Below are 22,889 nucleotides of genomic sequence, written 5' to 3'. Positions count from 1 at the left end.
TCTCTCTCTCTCTCTCTCTCTCTCTCTCTCTCTCTCTCACTTCCCTCTCTTCACTCTCTCTCTCACTCTCTTCCTTCCTTTCCTTCTCTTTCTCTATCTCCCTTCTCCCTTTCTTTCCTTCCCTCTCTTTTTCTCTCTGCCTTTTTTTTCGTTCTCTGTGTCTCGCTCCTTGATATGTGCATTACACACGTCCTTATTTTATGCTTTATTTTCCAGGATGTGTCGTCGACATTCATGGTCCCGACAGGAGTCTTCCGCCTTGTTGTTTTGTGTTCATTTTGTTAAATTTACTTTATCCTCTATATATACGTTTACGAAAAAAGTTTGGAGAAAAAAAAAACAATAAAGTTTTTGGTTGTTACTTAAGTGCTGTGTGACTCTTTTTCGTTCTTATTACTGCTATTTGGTGGTGTCCACCATGGTGTTAAATTTTGAGGCGGTTATCATGGGAATACTGGTGAAGTCTGCAGTTTGCACCAGCTTCTGAATAATGTGTTAGGTTTATCTCAACTGTAGTTGCATTAAAGTGCTAATAATGAGATGCAGAGTAGGCGTTCCCGTGCAAAAACACATGAGGTGCACCTTTGCAATTTATTCTAAATACTAAAATCCTGTATTGAATTGCCCTGTGGTAGTGGGTGCATTTACAGTGTACACACAAGATCAATGAAGAAATCTCATAGTATTTATATTGATTGGGAATAGTGGGTCAGATGCTGGATCTTGACGGGATACACTACCCAGTTCATTTATTTTTCTGTACACGAAAAAACCACATCACAACTTTCACAACGAAAGGCAAAAACTGCGATGCCATGCAAAACAAATTCCGGCGATAAGCCACGTTAGCACCAGAGATTTTACACCTGCTTTCTGCTGGTGTTAAGCAGGACGACTACCTGCAGCATGAAAGGGAACACAGCCAAGAGCCACACCAGAACACCCACAGGTGCCGTAGAGTCAATGAGCATGATACACGGATACCCATGAGGGCCATATCACTCATCGCAACAACCCCAGGACCTCCAACGCCCCCGAACCCGCATCTGAGCAAGTATGTCCGTGTGATCATTGTGTTAGCATGATAGGCACGGGCCCTGCAACATCACAGTGTGCTGTCTTCAGCGGACGCTACCATGTCACCTCAGCATTGGCAGTGAGCCTGGAGATCTAGCTACGCATGCATCCTCCTGCATGCACAAGCGGCAAAGGGAACAGGGTGTCTCACACATGTCCATGTGCAAGAAGTGCGGTAAGTGTGTCTCTGTGTTCTGATGTGGCTGCCACAAGGGCCACAGCAGTCAATGTTGTAAAGTGGCATGCACCACCTCCAAACGGCAGTGTCACAGTGTGATTTGAATGCCGCAGGACATGCGCGAATAGGCATTACAAAGGTGTGTCGTAGGAGTGCATGGGATACAATGACGCAGTGCACAAAAGTGTGGGGGCTCGTGGGAGGGAGGAGCAGCTGCTTATTGGCTGCGAGCGGTACGAGCGGTTGCAACTAGGAAGTGTTGGCAGCCATTTGGTGATTCTGTTGAAGCGAGTAGGGGGAAAAAAGGGGAAAAAAAGTAGGAAAGAGGAGGGTAGGAGCACTGTCACCTCGGTGGGGTGTTTAGGGTGTGCTATACAGGGGTGTGAAGCACACTACTCATCCCTTCCGGTCTGAAAGTGCTGGGCTACGGAAATTAAGTGAGGTATTGCCTAGAGTCTGATGCTGCTAAGGTGAGCTGCTGCGGGACTCGGGGATTAAAGTGTGAGCCCAAACTGTGTGTCTTATGCTGTGAAGTCATGTGCCCTCTCCGTTGCACCACACCTGTGGAAGTAGTGTCAGCATGTGTTTATACCTACTAGGACAAACTACTGACCCCTACTGGTCTGAAAGTGCTGGGGTATGGATAATATGTGAGGTATTGTCTAGAGTCTCATGCTGCTAAATTGAGCTGCTGCTGGACTCTCGGATGAAACCGTGAGCCCAAACTGTGAGTCTGATGCTGTGAAGTCATGTGCTCTGGGCGCTGTGCCACACCTGTCCAAGTAGTGTCAGCAATATTTTATACGTAGTAGGAGAAAGTTTTGTTTGGAACACGGTAACCTGTATATGGTGCTGGTAAGTGATCCGCAGCACTGCCATAGGCAGTGCACCCAGGACATGCAGCAGACGTGCAAGGTATAGGTGGACGTGAATGGAGTCGACCATGTGTTCGGGATGCCCTGCTTTGCATCAGTGGCTCAGCTTGTAGCTGCACTGGCTTGCCGTGTGCCAGTCTTGTGGATGAAATGGCACAGCTTGGTGCAATGAGCCGGGTCTGTGTGCAATGGGTGCAGGGCAGGGTTGTGGTGGGAGTACGTGTGAAGGTCATTTCACGCATGCTAACTACGACGAAGGACTTTTGAGTGTGGGATGTCCACTCATTGTTCTCAAATCGGGCAGTGCGTAGTGTGTGAAACGGATGCAAATATTATCATATTTGTCAGGGGGGGCTGGCCACTTGCAAGTTCCTTCTCGGAGCAGCAGATGTGTTAGCGCAAGATAGCTCAGACAAAGAACCTTTAATCTTTACAGTAACTTCTCCAGCTGCATTCATACAGGATGTGTAAAAAGACCGGTCATGGGTGTTGTGGGATGCCTGCGACCCTGGTTATCATGGATGAGATGCCCTTGGGGGAGCCCCAATGCCCCCACGGTCCCAGCTGGCTCCCCGCCTCCTGCGTGAGCCGGCATTACTTTTCCACACGGGGAGCTGCTAAGATGCAGCTCCCCGTGTGTAAAAGCAATGTGGTTTGAATTTTGGAGGAGAGAGCAGGTTTCCTGCCCCAATATGCTATGACAGGGAGGGAGCCTCGCGGCTCCCGCCCTGCCATTGCAAACTGCAGTGTCCCGGGGGTGGGTACCCCGGGACGCTGCAGGAGCCGGCCCTGAGGGGTGGCGGTCCCCAGGGCCATCACAGGCTCCAGGAGGGGGGCCGCACGGCCCACCTCCCAACATTGACAAAGCCCCGGCGGGTGTTGCTCCCCGGGGCTCGAGGGTCTGTTATGGACCCCCAAATTTAAATATTAGTGCCCCGGGGTGGTGGCGGTCCCAGGGACATGTGGGGGGGGGGGCAGTGTGCCCCCACGATTATAATTAATGAGAGCTCCGGAGGGCGGCGGTCCCCGGGGCTTGGGGGGACCTTAGAGGCACTTTAAAAAAACAAGCCCCGGGGGTGGCAGTCCCCGGGGCAGTGGGGGGGAAATTGGGGGCCCCCCACACAGTTTTTTTACTGCCCCCGGGACCTGGCCCACCCGGGGGCTTCAATGAAACGAAGCACGGGAGTCCGCGCTTCGTTTTTTTAAATTTTCTTGGCCGGATTCGTCCACCCAGTGTGAATTCAGCCGATTTTTTTTTGGGGCCCTGGGGCTTCTTGTGGGACCCCCTGAGCAGGCCTAGGGGGTCAGGGTGTTTCTATCCTGCCCCCTTTTCTTGTTTTGCGCATTTATTTTTCTCTTTTCCTGTGCCTCGGTTCTACGAAGGCACAAGATGGCTGCCAACACTTCTTGATTTGGAGTGTTGACAGCCAATTAGAATGCAGCTCATGATCGGGAGGGTGCGCGGATCCTCCGTGCCTCTAAATATCGAAACTTTTATTTTTTGAATTTAATGTAATTCCGTTCAGCAGTTCGGACTGTAGCCATGTCTAAAGTTTCCTACAGGAATTAACATGGAGAAAACACGTTTTGGGACCCCCATTTTTTTCTCAGCCCCCGCTCGCCGAATCACCCCGAAACTCTCAAGATAGGAGCTGACCGGAGCGCCCCACGAGATTTGAAAATTTCGCTAAGATTCGTCAACCTGCGCCAAAGTTATTGGGAAAACAAAAAACGCTTTTCCTATGGAAACTAGGTCCTAACTATAACTATCTACTGGCGACCGGCAGTAGATTATATATATATATATACATATATTTCCCTCGAGCTATTTCATATACGTGCAATTTTGCTCTTTCGGCCCTGGAGTGCGGCCCTGCAGACTAACAAAATGGTGGCTCCGTAACTTTTCCTCAGAGCCGCCTCCCACTGTCACCGTTTCTCCCAGCGGAGAGCCCGACTGCCTATGAAACTTGAATATTGTATGCATGGCCCTGTAAGTACTTTTTATCAGGTGGCGAAGATCTTTGCTTTTTCTGCCCTGCAGTTGGTTACCGGTGATGCTTGGGTTGCACAGGTGCCTGTCAAGCGACCTGCACAGCCTTTGACGTTGAGTCTAAGTTCACATAGTGGGATCAAGGAACACAACATGAAATACAATATGAATACAGTGGCAGCTAATTGACTGTATTCTCCACCAAGTGTACGTAAAGTTTAATCATATTTGCATTTCAGAAACAAGGAGTTCGTGCTTGCCTTTGAAACTAGCGGCATACTGTTAAAGCGTGCCTAGCTGGGCCAGGGGGCTAGTGGAAGCTGGTCTATCAGTAATCCAGTGAACAGACTCTAGTCTTCTCTTGACTCCCACTGATCTCTTGGATCATTTCCTATGCCAAGTTAGTTTGCAAGCCCTTGCTCACATCTAAGCTGCCCCTTCCCAGTGTCATCGCTTGCCCCTTTTTTCCCTTGGTTCTACGGAATGTGTCCTGGACCCTATGTCAGCGCTCAAGCAGTTTGCTTCTGGTCTACAGTCAATAAACAGCTGTTCACCTGGGTCTATATTCTTCCACACTAAACGTTATCAGGCTTTACAGGCTACATGGCGCAGGGTGTGAGTGAAAACATGAAGGAAAAGACTCTAAAGCGGCCCGGAAGCGGTCAAAGCATTCGCCACCTATTCTGGAGTCTCAGATCAAAGGCAGCTCAGACTCTGCCTCTACTCTGGTGGCCATCCTGCTTAAACTCATCACCGTGCAAGCTAAAGCCCAAGGCACCGAAGCGAATACGGACCTCCTTTAGCTGGAAGTGGCGGGCATGAGCATAGATTTTAGAGACCTATCAATAAGGCTTTCCAATGCAGAGACAAGAATAAGCACAGTAGAAGACTTTACAAATTCTCAAGCTAAGCATCTCCACTGTCTGGAATGGTCCATCTCATCCTTAAGGAGGGACCTCACAGAGCAGGAGGACTGCAACCGGAGAAGTAATCTCTGCATCTTCGGTATGCCGGAGGATATCGAATCATCTGCTCCGTCGGTTGCTGCTATCTTGATCTCCTGGATTCTGGAAGTCCTTCGGTTGTCTTTTACAAAAGTCTTTGAAATTGAAAGAGCCCATTGGGTTCCAACGTTAAAAGCTAAAAACATGACGACTCCCAGACCCCTGATCTTCAAACCTCTGCCCCATCTGCCCTTGGAGCAAATCCTAGCTCACATGTGGAAGATCTGGGTGATACAATGGCAAGGTCACATGATCTCAATATCGCAGGACTATGTCAGAGACACTGTAATTCGACGTAAAGTGTACCTGAATCTGTGGAAAAGACTGATAGACTTGGGTATTCCTTATTCGTATTCAGGTCCTTCGAAATTTCGGCTAACATTCAGAGGTCAAGGAAAAATCTTTGTAGAGCCATCAGACTTGGCAACGTTCCTGGACAATCAATCCGAGTCTCATTTGGAGTCAGACACCCTGTCCGGCACTTCCTCGCCTAAATGCCGTGCCTGACCTCCTGTACACCTTTTCACTCCTGGTTCACGGATGATATCCTTTCACTACCACTTGATTGTTCATCCTCATGTTATATTCCCTACTGTATTGTGGTTTGTGAGCTATTGCCCTTATCTTTGCCTCCACCACAACAATTCTTGTGTCTTTTCTTACAGCTCCACTCTCACATACACTGACACATACGCCTACCCTGTTAAACAAAATATGAAATTCTCAATTCTGTAGTTTTTACAAAAATGCACTTCTCTGTAGCGTCCAATTTTAATTTTCAGTATGTGCGATAATTCGCTTAATGTTCAGGTGGGCTATTATCCAAATATATATTTCAAGTGCTCTAACTCTAATTGGGTTTTTCTACACCCTTAGTGTATTGGGGTTTATTATACCCCTTTTTTAAATCATTCTAGCAAAATCAGTCCCCCGTAATGAGTGCTCTAACGGTTGCAAAGGATATTAAGTGCACCGCCATCCACCCCCAGCCTTAACTCCCATTTAGAGCTAAATCAGGGTTTTATCGAGGATGCGATTCAGTTGGTGCCGCTTTTACTATGAATCCGCATTTGGTCGAACCCAGCCGCCAAACTCTGTAAGGACATTATATCCGACTGCTTGACGTTGGACAAGGTTAGCTCCATATCATGGCTGAGATACATACAAGACACTTTTGGCTCCCTCGGCATACCCTGGTGGTTCTTTGAACCAATCAGCATCCCCAATAACGCCAAGATGGAGGTGAAAACATTGTTTGAGGGCCCACCAAGCACCTATTAGGCTGAAATCCGACTTATCTAAACCCTCGGTGTCGCAATAATACAGACGTCTTTACTCTGATGACTCCCCTCCGTATTTGACGCTGGATTTGACCAGATGGGAGTGGTCTCTACTTTTTCTTTTCAGAGCTGGGACAATTTACTGGTCTCCCTTTTTTAACCCCTTCCCTGCGGGGGTAATACCCCCACGGTGCAGGGGGGGCCGCGGCGCCGTGGTGCTTGTGACGAGCTCAACTCGTCATGACTCACAGTGGAGCTGTGCTCATAACGAGCTGAGCTCGTCACGACCCCGCCCACTGATTAATCCTCTCGCACAGGCGGGGAATTAATTGCGCGTGGGCGGGCCTCGGCCGTTATGACGAGCTCAGCTTGTCATGAGCACAGCTCCACTGTGACTCATGACGAGCTGAGCTCGTCATGAGCACGGAAGGGGTTAAACAATTCTTAGATCCAGAGGGGAACACAGTTTCCTGCTGCCCTGTGATAATCACTCTGCCCAATCATTATTGCATTCTATGGGGCATATTATCAAGCACTGCGTTAAAATTATTGCCGCTTTAGCGGCAGAAAACTGCCGCTAAAGCGGCGATAATGGGCTTGATAATATGCCGCAGAGAATTCCGATAGAAGCCCATGTTGACACCAGAACATGGGCTTCTATGGGAATTCTCAAGGGCATATTATCAAGCCCATTATCGCCGCTTTAGCGGCAGTATTCTGCCGCTTAAGCGGCGATAATTTTAACTCCGTTTCTTGATAATATGGCCCTCAGTTCTTTTGCAATTTACACAGTTTAGCACAGCAGCACTTTCCGATACTCCTATCAAGGAGGGTAGGCCTTCGTCGCCACAGACCGGCTCTCCTCCCTTTACAATCTTTGTGCTCACCTGAAATAGTTTTTTCTGTCTGTGCCTTTCTTAAAGCAGCACTTAGGGCTAGACGGGCTATGTCGGGCCAGTCCGACAGAATAGTATCTGCAGTGTGGCGCAGTACACAGAATATGGTGGATGCGTTGGGTCCACCAATGGGGGATGGTAGGAGCGCAGATTTTGTTCTCTCCTCATCCCCCCTTTTTTGCTTCTTTAATCGTAGTTTCTATCCCCTACTCTGTAATGGCGCATTGCAATCTGATTTTGTATTACATTTCATGTTCCTATTCAAATTTTGAACGTCGGATGTATTACCTGACATGTCACTCTTGAACGCCAAAAGTCCTCTCTGCATCTTGTTAAACAGTTTTTACACTTTTGCTTATTTTAACCTTGAATGTGTGATTACAGCTATGTGCAATATTTCTATGTATATGGCCATGTTGCTCATTTGAGCAAGAATATTTGATGTAGTACCTGTTGCATTTGTCCTGAACCTTAAAAGCTCTCCGAGTATTTTTAAGTAGTTTTTATTTTACAATTATTTTAAACACTGATGTGTGTTTACAGTTATGTGCAATATTTTATGTACTTTTATGGTCTATTGCTCCTAGACCAAATAAAGTTTTTGAATTGAATTGAATTGAGTGCTCTAACATGCCTGACTCTTTACAATGAAACTTATTTTAATCTGGTCGTGGGTTGGCCCTTAGCTAAATATATGCTAGCCTCTCACTTGGTCCGTTTATCCACTTGATCTATAGTCCATGTAAACATCAATGTACAGGTGCTACAGACACTTTATATAACTTGTTTAGCTGCACATCTTCACACCTTCACATCCATTAGCTCAATTCACCTTTTTAGGCTTCCGCAGCGGTTGCTCATTCACCTGAGCTCAGGTACCTCTACACCTCCTTTGCATTTGCCTACTAAGTATGACGACTTGGTCCATCTCAGGTTGAAAGCTCTACTTGAGAGATGTATTGGTTACAATTTATTTAGAATTGACTTGGGACATATGTTATCTTGAACAATCTATTTGGCATCAAAACAGTTTTTTACATGTTGTTTCCTACTCACACTTTGGTGTTTACATTTGTTGTAATGTACTTTTTTCTATTTCCTGACTGGTTTTCAATGCATGGGTATTTACTTCATCTCCCGCCGCCTATACAGTGTCTCCTGGCGGTTACTTCTGTACTGTTTATTGACAGCCCTTGCTGCACATTGACCACATTTTTCCCGTGTAATATGTCTCCTACAGACACCCGATGGTGGGAAGGGGCCCCAACGCCTCTCTGTTTTGGCACAGTGATGGCGAAAGTCCCCACAATTGTTTTTTCTTTCCTGACCCCTCTTTCCTTATCTTCTTTTGCAGTGGGATATCTGCTTCACCACAGTTGCACCTCCAACCCACTCAGATTCAGACTGAATCTACAGCATATACATGTTATTCACTTATTGCCCAAATGCCCTGCTTGGAAGTTTTTGCCTTAAATATCAAAGGGTTGAATCATCTGGTGAAAAGGGCCAAGATCCTGCATTACTGCAAAGAGCTGAAAGGGGACCTAGTAGTCCTTCACGAGACCAAGATTGATTTCAAAGGGTCACTGCTCATGAGAAAGGGGTGGGTCGCAGACGTGACTTGCTCTGAAGCTATTGGGAAAAGAAAGGGGGCCCTTACACTTATGTCTAAGAATTCATAGTCGCAGCTGAACATGACATCAATGGGAGATGGCTACTTTCTAGACTGACCAATGGGATTCAAGAATTGTACGCTATGAATATCTATGCACCCAATATAGATGATCCTGACTTCTTGCGCACAAATAACAAGAAACTATCTGATCCCCCCACCAAGGTCTAAAACAATTGTAGGGGGGATTTTAATCTCCCTCTGGATCCTATTTTAGATCGACATTCCACGTTCAAATACAGAATCATTCAGCCACACAAGCAACTGATTACCCTATGCTCGTCACATCAGCTGCTAGATGCTTGGAGACCACATAATCCAAAAGGCAGTGATTTCCCAATGTTTCTCTTCTCCTCACTCTAGCTTTTCTCGCATTGACTAACTCCTTGTTGATGCCTCTCTCCTTAAAGATACGTCGGATACACAAATCCATCCAATAGTTATCTCTGATCATGCTCCAGTCTCGATGTCCATTCTTAGTCTAGCTGACAAAGGTGGGGGCTGCACTTGGCGCATAAATAAGGAAATATTAGAAAATGAGGCTGATGTTCTGGACCTCAAAAAAAGATTGAGTTCTGTTAATTCTCCGATTGCTTTATGGGATGCGTTTAAATACGCTATAAGAGCTTAGATCATCAAACAAATGTCCAGGAGAAACAGTGACATTAAGAACATGCTTCAATCTCTTGGAGATTTAATTAAATGATAAGAATTTATATAGACACTCTAATGATAAGTCCCTTTTATATACTATTAAACAATTCAAATACTCCTTTAAGGGGCGTGGCATGGCGTGGAGCCCGCGAAAGATGGCGGCGCCAAGGTGAAACTCCTCAGAGCGGCGCAGACGGACCGTACCGGACTGGCATCTAAACGGGGCAGGTGAGACGTCCGGGGCTGAGGATGTCCTCCTGATCGCGGAGATGTCCTCTGCAACTGTTTTTGCTGCTTTTGGAGACAAATTTTGAGGATTTGAGTTCCAACTTTGGTGTGGAGATGGGTGCGGCCGCCATTTGGTGCATGGAGAAGTCCCGGAGCCATTACTGCCTCACAAATCTCTTCAGTATAATAACGCATGCTCTTAAATAACTCGTCCCAAAGCACGCTTCATCAGTTTTACGCTGGCATATGTGGATACAAACATGTTTACTTGCGGGGAATATTAATGTTCTTGTCAATTTTCTTCTCAGGTGGACATTCCTTTTTTTAGAAAGGTTCTACAAATGGTTGCTTTTCACATGTTCCCATACGTTCTGTTATACTGGTAAAGTCATAGCATTCTACCAACTTATTTCCTACATGACTGTGACATTATCTGTTGGTGGGAATCATTGCAGTTTCCTAGCATTTGGAACTTTCTCAGCTTTGGTGTGATTTTCCTCCTTATCAGCATTACTGGGTACATTTGAATATTACTTCTTCTTTCTTCATCACTTCCCATGGGAAGATTGAAAAAGCTAGGTCCGCCTGCTTCACGTTCTACACAGGCCTTTATCAAAAACTCAAAGATCTTTATCGAGTTTTCTAAAATGGAGGACTCCCTATTATCTATGTCTAAGGGACCTATATCTTCAAATCCTCTTCCTCCTGCAGCAGGGAAGGTCACCACTAAACGTTTGAAGAAGGATCCACCTTCCCCACCAAAATCCTCTTCCCCTGTCTTTGTTGCTGGAGGAGATCCACGCTCTTCGACCTTTTATGGAAGAGACAAACACCAAACTGCAGTTCCTCACAGAAAATTGGTCCCAAGTGAATGAGAGGCTCACAGCAGTGGAGCAGAATGTATCTTCGCTTAGTTTCACAGATGCTAAAGTCATAGTACTCCAAACACAGGTATCCTCACTTCAGTGACAGGTTGAGGACCTTAAAAATCGGAATAGAAGAAACAACCTACGTATCTATGGCTTGCCAGAGGGAATGGGGGGCTCGGATCCCCTTCTTTTCTTCAAGACGTTTCCCCCTAAGGTACTTCAGCTACCAGAAGATACAGTACTTAATATTCAATGTGCCCACAGGCTAGGTCGTAAACTAACTGGTGCATCAAACTCACAAAGGCCGAGAGGAGTCATCTTGTACTTCCTCGAATACACAGACTTGATAAAGGTCCTCGCAGCTGTCAAACCAATTCAACGTGTCCTATGGTCTGGCACAACCCTATTCTTCTCGCAAGATTATGCCAAAGCTACAGCAAACAGACGCAAGGAGTTCCTCAGCATGAGACCTGAGTTACGTTCTATGGGGGCATGTTATGGACTATTTCATCCATGTCTCTTTAAGATCACCTATAAGAGTAAAACTACGACTTATGAGAATCCAGCCAAGCTGCAAAGATTCATCAACTCCTGTAAAATGGAATCTATGGAATTCTCCGGAGCTTCAACGTCATCGACCACTTGATATTAAAAAACTTTCAAGATGGTTTCCTTCTTTCTATCTGTTATTTTGCTGAAGTTCCAATTTAGGAGGAATTAGTCTAAAGGTTATTAGTATGTTATATTTCAGCCTGTTGTTGTGATGTTCTCTCTAACAAATGTCTTTTTCTCCTTTTCATAGGTTTGTTGATGTTCATAATTCCATTGTTATCCCATCATGTGTGGTGCGGTCTGTCTATTCCCTTTGTCCCATTGAGTTTGGGCATGCCATCTATTCCATGTGGTTTCATCCCCCCCCCCATTCTTGTATGGTATGTCTAGGTATCTTTCATATTTTGTACCCTTGTATTTTTCCCCTACTTGTTTTTTTTTCCTTTTTTTCCTTCATCTTTATCCTATCCTTCTCTCATTTATGTATGCAATTTCTTTTTTTCCCATTTATGTCAACCGTCACATTTGCATTTATATCTCTATTTATCTTTCTTTTTTTATTATACTGTTTGATTTTTTTGCATACAGTTGGCTTGTTCTATGGTAAGTTTTGTGTTGCCTGATGATCTGCCTTGATTGGTGTCTTTTATTTAATTCTGTTTTCGTCTCATGTCTTTGAAACTTGTCTCTTGGAATGTCAGGGTTTTGAATTCGCCTAATAAAAGGCAAAGAGTTTTAACACACTTGGCTAAATTGGAAGCAGACATAGCCTGTTTACAAGAATCTCACTTAACAGCAAAGGAATCTTTAAAACTAAAGAGAGGATGGATAGGGGAGGTTTTTTATTCACCAGGGGATGGTAATGCCAATGGGGTTTTAACTCTTTGTCGTAAATCACTTTCCGTTAAATTACTTTCCCAGTGTTCTGGTGAGAATGGAAGATGGTTATTCACCAAATTGTTGATTGGGAATGCTCCGGTCTTTTCACTTAATATATATGCTCCTACCGCTGGGGACTCCTCTTTTTGGACATCCTTGGCTCAACAAATCACACACTGTATTGACAATAACTTTATCCTTACAGGTGATTGTAATCAAGTTTTTGACCCTTTTTTAGATCGCAATTCAATGGTTTCCTTTGTCCCCCATAAAGCCCATAAACTTTTCGTCCAAACTATTAAACAGTACAAGATTATTGATGCTTGGAGACTCTGTAATCCCACCAAAAGAGAGTACACTTACTATTCTCTGGCCCATCATACCCAATCACAAATAGATTATTTCTTCATATCACATAATGTTTCTCAGCTATTAATAGCAGCGGATATTGGCTTTATTCTAATATCCGATCACGCTCCTATCACCATCCAACTTGACATTCTACAAAGAGTAAACACACCCCGAAGATGACGTTTTAATAATGCTCTCCTCTTAGATCCAGCATTTACCCCCTCTTTTGTCTCCTTCTCAAATTAAAAAAATTATTTAATCAAACTGATACCCTACCTTTTCCTGTTATATGGGATGCTTTTAAAGCCGCAGCTAGAGATTTTATTATTGATTATGTTTCCAAGAAATGTAAAAAGTTGCGTGAGCTAACCAAAACTCTCTTAGCCAAGATAAAGAGATTGGAGCATTCTTACTACTCTTCTAAGTCAAAGGATTGTTTATCAGAACATCTAAATGTCAAGTTTCAATTTAATAAGGAATCGACAAATAATGTCTCAACATATTTATTAAAGTCCAATGCGAAATTCTATGGTAATTAGAATAAAGCCAGAAAAGTACTAGCTAATTACTTAAAATTTAAACATATTAAACTTAATATAGAGTCCATTACGGATGAGCAACAAACACTGAAATTTAAGGATGCTGAAATTCTAAATGAATTCCTCCAATTTTATAAGACATTATACACATCAGAAATTCCTCCTTCAGAACTTCATATATCTCAGTTCTTTTCTGGTATACAGCAGTTCTCTGATGTTTGACCAGATGTTACATTCGTTGAGTCCGATCTCTCACATAAAGAACTCCTTGTCGCATTGCAGACGCTTAAAAAAGATAAAGCCCCAGGACTGGACGGCTTCACCGTAGAGTTTTTTTCACACTTTGCACATTTGTTACTCCCCAAATTGCATAATCTTTTAGATTTTTTCTGAATCCTCTGGTTCTTTTTCAGACACCCTAATCTGTCTTATTCCTAAGGAAGGAAAGGATTTAAAGTATTGTAAAACATACCGGCCCATTTCTTTAGTTCACATTGATTACAAAAATGTTTCAAAGGCTTTGACCTTGCGTTTGTAATTCTATTTACCTGATTTTCTTGAAATGACACAATCTGGATTTGTAAAAGGTGACCTTATTACAGATAATACTTGTTTCTTTTTTGACGTTTTGTCTAAATCCTCTCATTTCTCTCAATCACTGGCAGCAGTAGCCTTAGACGCAGAAAAAGCATTCGATAGAGAGGAGTGGCCCTACCTTTTTCATACTCTTACGTGGTTCGGATTTGGACCTTAAATTATATCTTTAATATCAATTTTATTTTCTAGTCCGAGAGCGGCAGTGTGTGCAAACGGTAGCACATCTTCATATTTTAATTTAGGCAGAGGTGTTTCTCATGGTTGTCCTTTGTCTCCCTTTCTTTTTAATTTAGCCTTAGGACCTTTTTTGTCAAGAATCCGTCAAAATAAGGATAGCCATGGATTTAAATTTAAAAACATTCAAATCAAACTGGCAGCATATGGCGATGATGAATTATTATTTATCTCATTACACCAGTCCTCTATTCCGCCATTCCTACAAGAAGTTGATTCCTTTGCTTCTGTGTCCGGATACAAATTGAATAAGGACAAATGTGAAATATTACCTTTAACAAAATATACTTTTAAAGATGACTACACTATCTCAAATTTCACATGGAGCCCTCAATACATTAAGTATTTGGGTTTACATTTTACTCCTTCTATCCCAGATACAATTTCTCGCTGTATGGAGAATTGTATACAAAGAATTTCCTCATTGATTACCAAATGGCACCCTTTATACCTATCTTGGTGGGGTTGTTTAGACACCATAAAGATGATGTTGACCCCCATAATTCTTTATACAATCTCCAACATCCCAGTATCCATCTCCTTAAAATGTTTTAAGAAAATAAATTCTGTACTATCCACTTTCCTATGGAGTAATAGAAAATCACGTATGTCATTATCAAAATTGATTCATCCAAAATCAGAAGGTGGTGTTAATTTCCCTGATTTCCCTACATACCAAAAGTCTTTTTTACTCCGTCAGGCATCAAGATGGCTCTCTGAGTCTTTAGTAAATTGTCCTCTTTGGCCTTCAATCTGGACATTCTATATTCAAGACTGCTGCATATGCAGATGATATCCTTTTTTTTCCCAAGGATGTTGGATCGGCAATTCCTGCTATAATTAGCATCATTCAGGACTTCTCGGTTGCATCTGGTTAAATTTTGAATAAAGACAATTCCGAAGTCTTCCCCTTAAAACCTCTGTGTCTCCCCTCTCTCCTGTGTGACTCAGGCCTTAAATGGCAATCAACCCACCTTAAATATTTGGGAATCTGGTTCTGTAGGGATCTCGCGGATACAGTACTCTTCAATGAATCGCATACTATTGCCAAAGTGAATATTCTCTCTCCTTACTGGTTGGTCTCCACAGTTTATTTCTTGGTGGGGTATACTCAAACACTTAAAAAGATGATTACTCAGATTGTCAATTTTTTATCTTCCATGCTTCCTCTAAAACTCTCCCCCTGTTTCTTCCAAGAGCTCGGCACACTCACTTTCAAATTCCTTTGGAATGATAAAAGAGCAAAGATTCCATATAAATCCATCATGAAATCTGTTATATTAGGTGGCTGTACCTTCCCACATTGGAACTTTTATCAAACAGCCATCCTAGCGTCCCAAGGGCCTGTTCGGGTTCTTCCAGATTCACTTAATACTCCCCCTTGTATATATATTGTACGTGAGCTTCTCTTTCCTTTCCGCTTACCCTCCTTCATCTCAATGTCAACGTTCGTCACATTGTATTCCCAATGGATTCTTGCTGATACAGCGGATACGCTGAAACTCTTGCATAAACGACTCGCATATCGTTTTATTAACTGTAGGGACGTCACTATGCTTTAATCCGAAGCTCTGGGGGAGTGGCCTAGTGTAAAAATAAGTAGGACTGCAATGTGCACTGCTGTGAAGTTATTTCAGTCATTTAATTCAATTTACATACAATTCACAAAAATCATATACAATTTTTTCGATACGCGTTACTGTCATTATACAATATACGTAATCAGTCAATATGTGTACACTTGTACATAAATACTGAACAAAAGTTGAAAATCAAATAACATTTAAAGCACCCAATGCATTTCGGGACATTCATGGTCCCTTCGTCAGGGGTAAACTGTTGAAAGAAAGGAGAGAATATCAAAATCTGCATGTTGCGAGATCATTGGTTTGTAGTTGAACTAATTAATTAATCCGAAGCTCAACACTGATCTTGACCCTAGCATTGCAAGCGTGTATGACGCCAACGGTGATCTGCTCCCTTTTTCAGTCCTTGCCAGGAAACACGGTCTCACTAACCTGGATTCCTATCGTTTCCTGAAGATTAAGTTTAAAATATCTATACTTCATTTTTTTTTTAAATTGTCCCTAATCACACTTTTAAACTTACGGCATCGGTTGGGACATATGGCTGACAGAGTTTATAAATTTATATTGGACCCTCTCTCTCCACAGCCATCAATTGTTTGTACCAATGGGCCAAACAGTTTGATTATGCAGTTTATGAACATATTTCACCTGGTACCTGGCATCGGATTGTTAAACTCTCCCTGTGGAACAAAATTGCTCCATCTCTTACCCAGAGAAAGTTCTTCACTTTTCATTTATTGCATTGGACACCCGCTCGAGTCTACAAATTGAAGTAACGGGATAATGACAGACGCTGGAGCTGTGATCTAGAGCCAGGCACACATCAGCACATGTTGTTTGGGTGTGAGTTGTTAGCCTCATATTGGGCTTCTATTGAAAGACACTTGTCAGCTATCTTTAACGTTCCCAAGACCCTCTCCATCTCCATGGTAAAGTTGGGTCCTTGGGCCTCCACATCTCCGCTGCCCTTAGATGGTGCAGATAAGTCCCTTCTGGACTTACTCTTAACCACTGTCATTAAAGTCATACTTACAGAGTGGAAATCTTTCCAACATCTCTCGTTTCACACATGGTGGGCCTGGGCGTCTTACCTTCGTAGTGCTCATACGATGCATACAGATAGGCATTCTACACCACTAATTTCAAGCCCTGTCTGGCGATCCTTGGACAACTACATGAAACTTTGCTCTCAGGAGTCCGGGGCTCTCTCCACTATCGTTCCTGTTCCTTAAACTTTTTACTATATTTAGAAAGCAGATGTCCCACTGTTTACCCTCCGCCCTCCTCTCTCTCAACCCCCACCCCCTTTTTCCTTTTGTTTGGCAACTTCTGTTATACAGGCGATACAAGGCTACCTTTTTTCTTGGCTACTAATTCTACCTTATGTACTAGACTATAATTCCTCCCTGAATTCCTCCCTGAATCGTTTGGTCGTACACTTTATTGGCTATACGGCAGACATGTAATGTAATGAAATGAGGCATTTATAAAGCGCGACTGTGACTCCGAGGAGCATCATGGCACTAAGCGGGTTACTAGGTAGGAACAACAGGATAGCTGAGGGCTAGAAAAGATGTTAAATGAATGTTTTGCATAATGCATCGGAGGCTGAAAAGATCCACATTTTCAGGGCCTTCCTAAAGAGCGTTTCAGATTGAATGTGACGTAGATGATTATGAAGTTGGTTCCACGCTTTAGGGCCAATCACCGCAAGCGATTTCTCTTCTTTTGAGGCATATCTAAACGCCGGAGGTTTTAGCAGATTGGGGTTTGATGATCTGAGGTTCCTAGTAGGTGTATAGCGCATGAAACTGGGCCGCAGATATTGTGGTCCTGAGGAGTGGAATATTCTGAAAGTGATTATCAGAATCCTAAACAGAACTCTTTTATGGATGGGTGGCCAGTGTAGTGTTTCTAAGGCCGCTGAAGCAGATGATCTCCTGGGCCATTTTAGCACTAGACGTGCTGCTGCGTGTTGGACCATTTGTAGTTTGTATAACACTGACTTGTTTGCCCCTGCATAGAGGCTATTGCAGTAGTCAAATCTAGACGTGATTACGGTCACCACAACAGCCTGTCGAGCTGATAAAGGAGCAGACCAAATAACTTTTATGATGATTTTATGATGTGAAAGCAGGTTCCAGCAACTGCTAATGATTGTTGGTTGAAGGAGAGTGTGGCACCAAATTTGATTTCCAAATTTCTGGCTACTTTTACTGGATTTGGAGGAGGGGGGTGTCCACTGGCCACCATATGTTGGGAGAGAAAGTGTTCCCTTGTCCCAGTGGTAGTATTCACGTCTTTTCCGAGATGCATTTCAGGTGGTTGGTCTTCATCGATTGGAAGGTGGCCGTGAGACATAGGCAGACATTTTCTTCCGCTTGTGTGGTGTTTCTGTCTAGGACCAAAATTAACTGCGTATCGTCCGCATATGAGATGGTGTCTATATTAAAGGACTATATCAGGCTGATCAATGGAGCCATGTAGGCATTAAAGAGCACCGGGCTCAGAATGGACCCTTGAGGGACACCGGACAACAGGGGATTTTCTCTTGACTTGTAATGACCGAGGGTGATCACTTGTCTGCGATTCTGCAAGAACACTTTAAGCCAGGTAAGGGCTGTATGAGCGATGTCGTAGGATTCGAGACGGTCTAGAAGGACGACATGTGAGACCGTGTCCAGTGCGGCCAATAGGTCTAATAATATCAGAACCGCATTCTTCCCTTGATCAAGAGACACTTTAAGAGATTCAGCCGTATACAATAAAGTTGATTCTGTTGAATATTGGGGCCTGAAACCAGATTGCTTGGGGTGTAGAATATTTGATTTCTCCAGGTAGGTTGCGAGTTGGGAATTGATGAGTTTTTCAGCGATCTTACTAAGACATGGTAGTAAGGAGATAGGACGGAGGTTAGGGAGAGTGGTGGGGTCAGCAAGTTGTTTCTTCTGTAGTGGCTTAACTGCTGCGAACTTCCATTCTATAGGTATTTTTGCTGATGACAAGGAGGCATTAATTATTTCATTTATTTTCTGGTTTATGGTATTGATTAGGTTGTGTAGGATCGAGGGTGGGCAGGGGTCAATGGGGGAACCCGGTCAAGAATTGTCTGGCGAGATTGGCCAGGCTGATAGATTCAAACATATGTAGGTTCGGTCTTTCTTTGTCTGCAACGGCATTGTTATTGGAGGAGGGAGGTGAAGGTGGGATAAAATCTCGTTGTAATGATTGAACCTTCTGTTCAAAATAATCCGCTATACTATCGCAGAGGGCCTGTGATGGGGGAATCTCTTGTTGCAGTGATTTTGGGTTTGTAAAGGTGTTGACTATTTTAAAAATAGTTTTTTGATTTGAGCATGCCTTTTTAAGCACTTCAGTGTAGTAGGCCTTTTTAGCTGTTTTGATCTGGCTGTGATAGTTTTTAAGGGCAGATTTGAATTTAATTAGTTCGGCCTTCTCCTAGTTTATTTATTTATTTATTTTTGGTTTTTATAGAGCGCGTAGTCACCCTTGAGCATCCCAGCGCTAAAACCTCGAACTCCTAAAGGGGGGCACAGGGAGACTTCGAAGAAAAATCAGGGAAAAAGGAGGGTTTTGAGGGATTTCCTAAATTTTAGGAGGTTTGGTTCAGCTCTGAGGTTCGAGGGGAGAGCGTTCCATTTTCTGGCCGTGTTTACCGAAAATCTCCGGCCGCCGATGCGGGTTTTCTTCACCCTAGGGACAATGATAAGGTTTCCCTGTTCAGACCGGAGCGCTCTCGACGGTCTGTATGGAGTGATCCAAGTGCTCAGAATGGGGGGACCCGCGTTGTGCAGGACCTTGTGTGCCAGACAGAGGGCCTTGAAGGCGACTCTTTCCCTCACGGGGAGCCAGTGAAGTTTTCTCAGGGCAGGTTTGGCCGATGTTCTTGCTGGGGTGTTTGTGAGCAGGCGGGCTGCGGCATTTTGGGTTTTTTGTAGTGTTTGCAAGGTGGCTTCCGGTGCCCCGAGGTAAATAGCGTTGCTATAATCCAGCCTTGCTAGCACTAAACCTTGAATTAGCAGGAGGCGGGACTGGAATGGTAGTAGGGGGAGCACCTTTCTGCATGATCTCAGGAGCCCATAGCAGATGCCGGCTGTTTTCCTAGCCTGTGTCCGGAAAGTGAGATCTGTCTCTAGCCACACTCCCAGACTCTTAACCTCTGTCTTAGGGGAGGGGGGGTCACCCATACAAGCGGGCCAGATGTTAGGGGGGAGACTCGGAGTTTTGTGACCGAGGAGCAGGATCTCTGTTTTTGACCCGTTAAGTTTTAGGTCAGAGTCGGCCATCCGTTGATGGACGGTGGATAGGCAGTCTTGCAGGTTGGAGGGCTTTAGCTTGGGGTGAGAGAGGGTCACTACCAGCTGAGTGTCGTCAGCGTAGCTGACGATCGTGACTCCGAATGGGGCGACCAGCTCCTCCAGTGGGGCCATATACACGTTGAAAAGTGTGGGGCTCAGTGAGGAGCCCTGGGGCACTCCACACTGGAGGGGGATTGAGGGAGAGCGGCTTTCTCCTTCCCAGACTTGGAAGGAGCATCGGGAGAGAAAGGATGTGAGCCATCTCAGCGCACTGTCTTGTACGCCAGTGTTCTCCAGGCGCTGGGCTAGGACCTGGTGGCTGACAGTGTCGAATGCCGCGCTAAGGTCCAGGAGGACCACTGCCACTGATCCTCCTGAGTCCATGATTTCCCTCGCTTTTTCTACGGCCGCCAGGAGGGCGGTGTCTGTGCCCTGACCTGGTCTAAAACCTGTTTGGGAGTTTTTTAGGAGGTGGTTTGCCTCTAAGAAGTGGGACAGCTTTTTGTTTGCGAGCTTCTCCGCGACCTTACCTATCCAGGGGAGGAGCGAGATGGGTCGATAATTGGATAAGTCCGCGGGGTCTAGTGACGGTTTCTTCAGAAGACCTTTAACAACGGCCTCCTTCCAGCTTTGTGGGACTTCTCCTTGGGCAAACGAGGTGTTAATGAGGGCCGTGAGCCTAGCTATGATGGTCCGTGCTATGGTTTTAATGAACCGTACGGGAACTGAGTCACTGGGGGCCCCACTTTTCGTGGCTGCTAGAGTGGTTGCCACTTCTTCTTCTGTGACTGGTCCGAATGACGTTAAACAAGGGGATTCGGGTTTGTCCGTGGGGTTTCCTGACGTGAGGGTACAATCCTTGGCTATTCCAGAGGTGGCCTGATTGGTAGCAGGTAGGGAGGAAAGGATTTTCTTTATTTTATTGTCGAAGAAGTTAGCCAGGTTAACGCATTTCTCCTCGGCTGCTTTGGAGTCCAAGGGTATCTGCGGGGGGGCTGGGACATGGAGAAGCTCTTTAAGGATGGAAAAAGTCTCTTTAGCAGAGCACGAGGAATTCTGTATTCTTACCTCAAAAAAAGAGCTTTTAGCGCTGTGGAGGGCTTGTTTGTAAGCCTTCATGGCTGTTTGATAGGTGTTTTTGTCCGTCGCTGATTTGTTTTTTCTCCATGTTCGCTCCGTCTTTTTGCACTCCTTCCTAAGAATGTTCAGGGCCGGGGTGTACCAAGGAGCATGATTGATCCTCTTTACATGTTTAAGAGAGCATGTTAATGGAATGAGGCTGTCTAGGGGGTTGGTGAGCCAGCTGTTAAATTCTCTATCAGCGGTGTTAGGGTCAGTTGAGAGGGGGCCGTCGGAATCCCTAAGCTTCGCTACCCATTTTTCTGGACTTAACTTGTGCCAGCGTCGGGTTAAAATCCTGGTTTTCTGTTTAGGGACCGAGGCGGGCTGATAGGACCAATGCATAGGGACCAGGAAGTGGTCAGTCCATGGAAGGGGGGAGGGGTCTTGGGTTTGGAGATTCCTGATGTTGGTGAAAACTGGGTCTAGGAGATGTCCTTTCTCGTGAGTAGGTTTCGAGTTCAGGAGCTGGAGGTCAGCTGACATAAGGTCTGCTAGAAGATTCGCGGCAGTGTAGTCTGCCGGGTCTAGAAAGTGTAGGTTCAGATCCCCTAGTAGAAGAAAGTTGGGCGTTGCTATTGATTTTAAAAGGATGTGATCCATCAGAGTGCTGGAGAAGTCTCCTATTGAGCCTGGTGGTCGGTATACCAGAAGACCCGATAGTGAGGTGGTGGGGGAGATCTGGAGGGTGAAATTGCAGTTTTCACAGTCCTTGACCGTACCGTCGTTGATCCTGCAGCTGAGATGGTTTTTATAGAGAATGGCGAGCCCGCCACCTCTTCCAACTGGTCTGTTAAGGCAGCAGATTTGGTAGCCGGGGGGGTTGCATTGACCAAGTCTGAGCCGTTGTTGGGGGTCAGCCATGTTTCGGTCAGAAATAGGGCGTCTAGCGAGAGGGTTAGGGTGAGGAGGTTTATCTCGTGCGAGTGCTTTGCTAGCGACCTGCAGTTCAGTAGGCCCAATCGAAGCGTGTGGCTAAGTTCCGTGGCTTCGGGGGTGTCGCAGATGGGACATCCTTTGAACGGGGTGTCATCCTTGAGGATGAATTCACACTTAGGATTTTTCTTTGTGTTCCAGAGACGGAGGGTATCCGGGGGGTAGGATAGGAGGGGCTGTGAATTGGGCATAGTATCAGGTCCTAGGGCCGTCTGGGCCCGGACGGGCTTGCCTTTGGCGCGCCTTCGGCGCGCTGACGGCGCGCCCGCTGCGCCCGTCCGCTGCGCGTCCGGTAGTTGCACATCTTTATTGTGTAGGAAAGGGGCGGGTGGGCGTGGCCTCAAAGTGGGCGTGGCCTCTCTCCCTCGCCGTGAATGGTGGCAGAAATGTTTGTTCCTGGGTTAGAGTTGCAGCGAAGGGGTCGCTGTTTTGGCGATTCTGGGCCCACTCCAGTGGTGGCAGACGGGTGAGTGATGTTTTAAAAACACAAAGAATTAGGCGGGTTGTGACACAGATATACAATTTTAAAAATAGGTGCTAGTCTCCCGGCTTCCGCCTCAGGAGCTTTACGAGATTCTAGATTGTGGCGCTGAAGGCAGCGTTTATATACCGTGGGCGGCGGGTGGCCGTGGCCTCAAAGTGGGCGTGGCCTCTCTCCCTCGCCGTGAATGGCGGCAGAAATGTTTGTTCCTGGGTTAGAGTTGCAGCGAAGGGGTCGCTGTTTTGGCGATTCTGGGCCCACTCCAGTGGTGGCAGACGGGTGAGTGATGCTTTAAAAACACAAAGAATTAGGCGGGTTGTGACACAGATATACAATTTTAAAAATAGGTGCTAGTCTCCCGGCTTCCGCCTCAGGAGCTTTACGAGATTCTAGATTGTGGCGCTGAAGGCAGCGTTTATATACCGTGGGCGGCGGGTGGGCGTGGCCTCAAAGTGGGCGTGGCCTCTCTCCCTCGCCGTGAATGGCGGCAGAAATGTTTGTTCCTGGGTTAGAGTTGCAGCGAAGGGGTCGCTGTTTTGGCGATTCTGGGCCCGCTCCAGTGGTGGC

This window comes from Triturus cristatus, chromosome 5_2 (genome assembly GCF_964204655.1).
Source record: "Triturus cristatus chromosome 5_2, aTriCri1.1, whole genome shotgun sequence".
Classification (NCBI taxonomy): domain Eukaryota; kingdom Metazoa; phylum Chordata; class Amphibia; order Caudata; family Salamandridae; genus Triturus; species Triturus cristatus.
Note: the sequence above shows the minus strand (reverse complement) of the source record.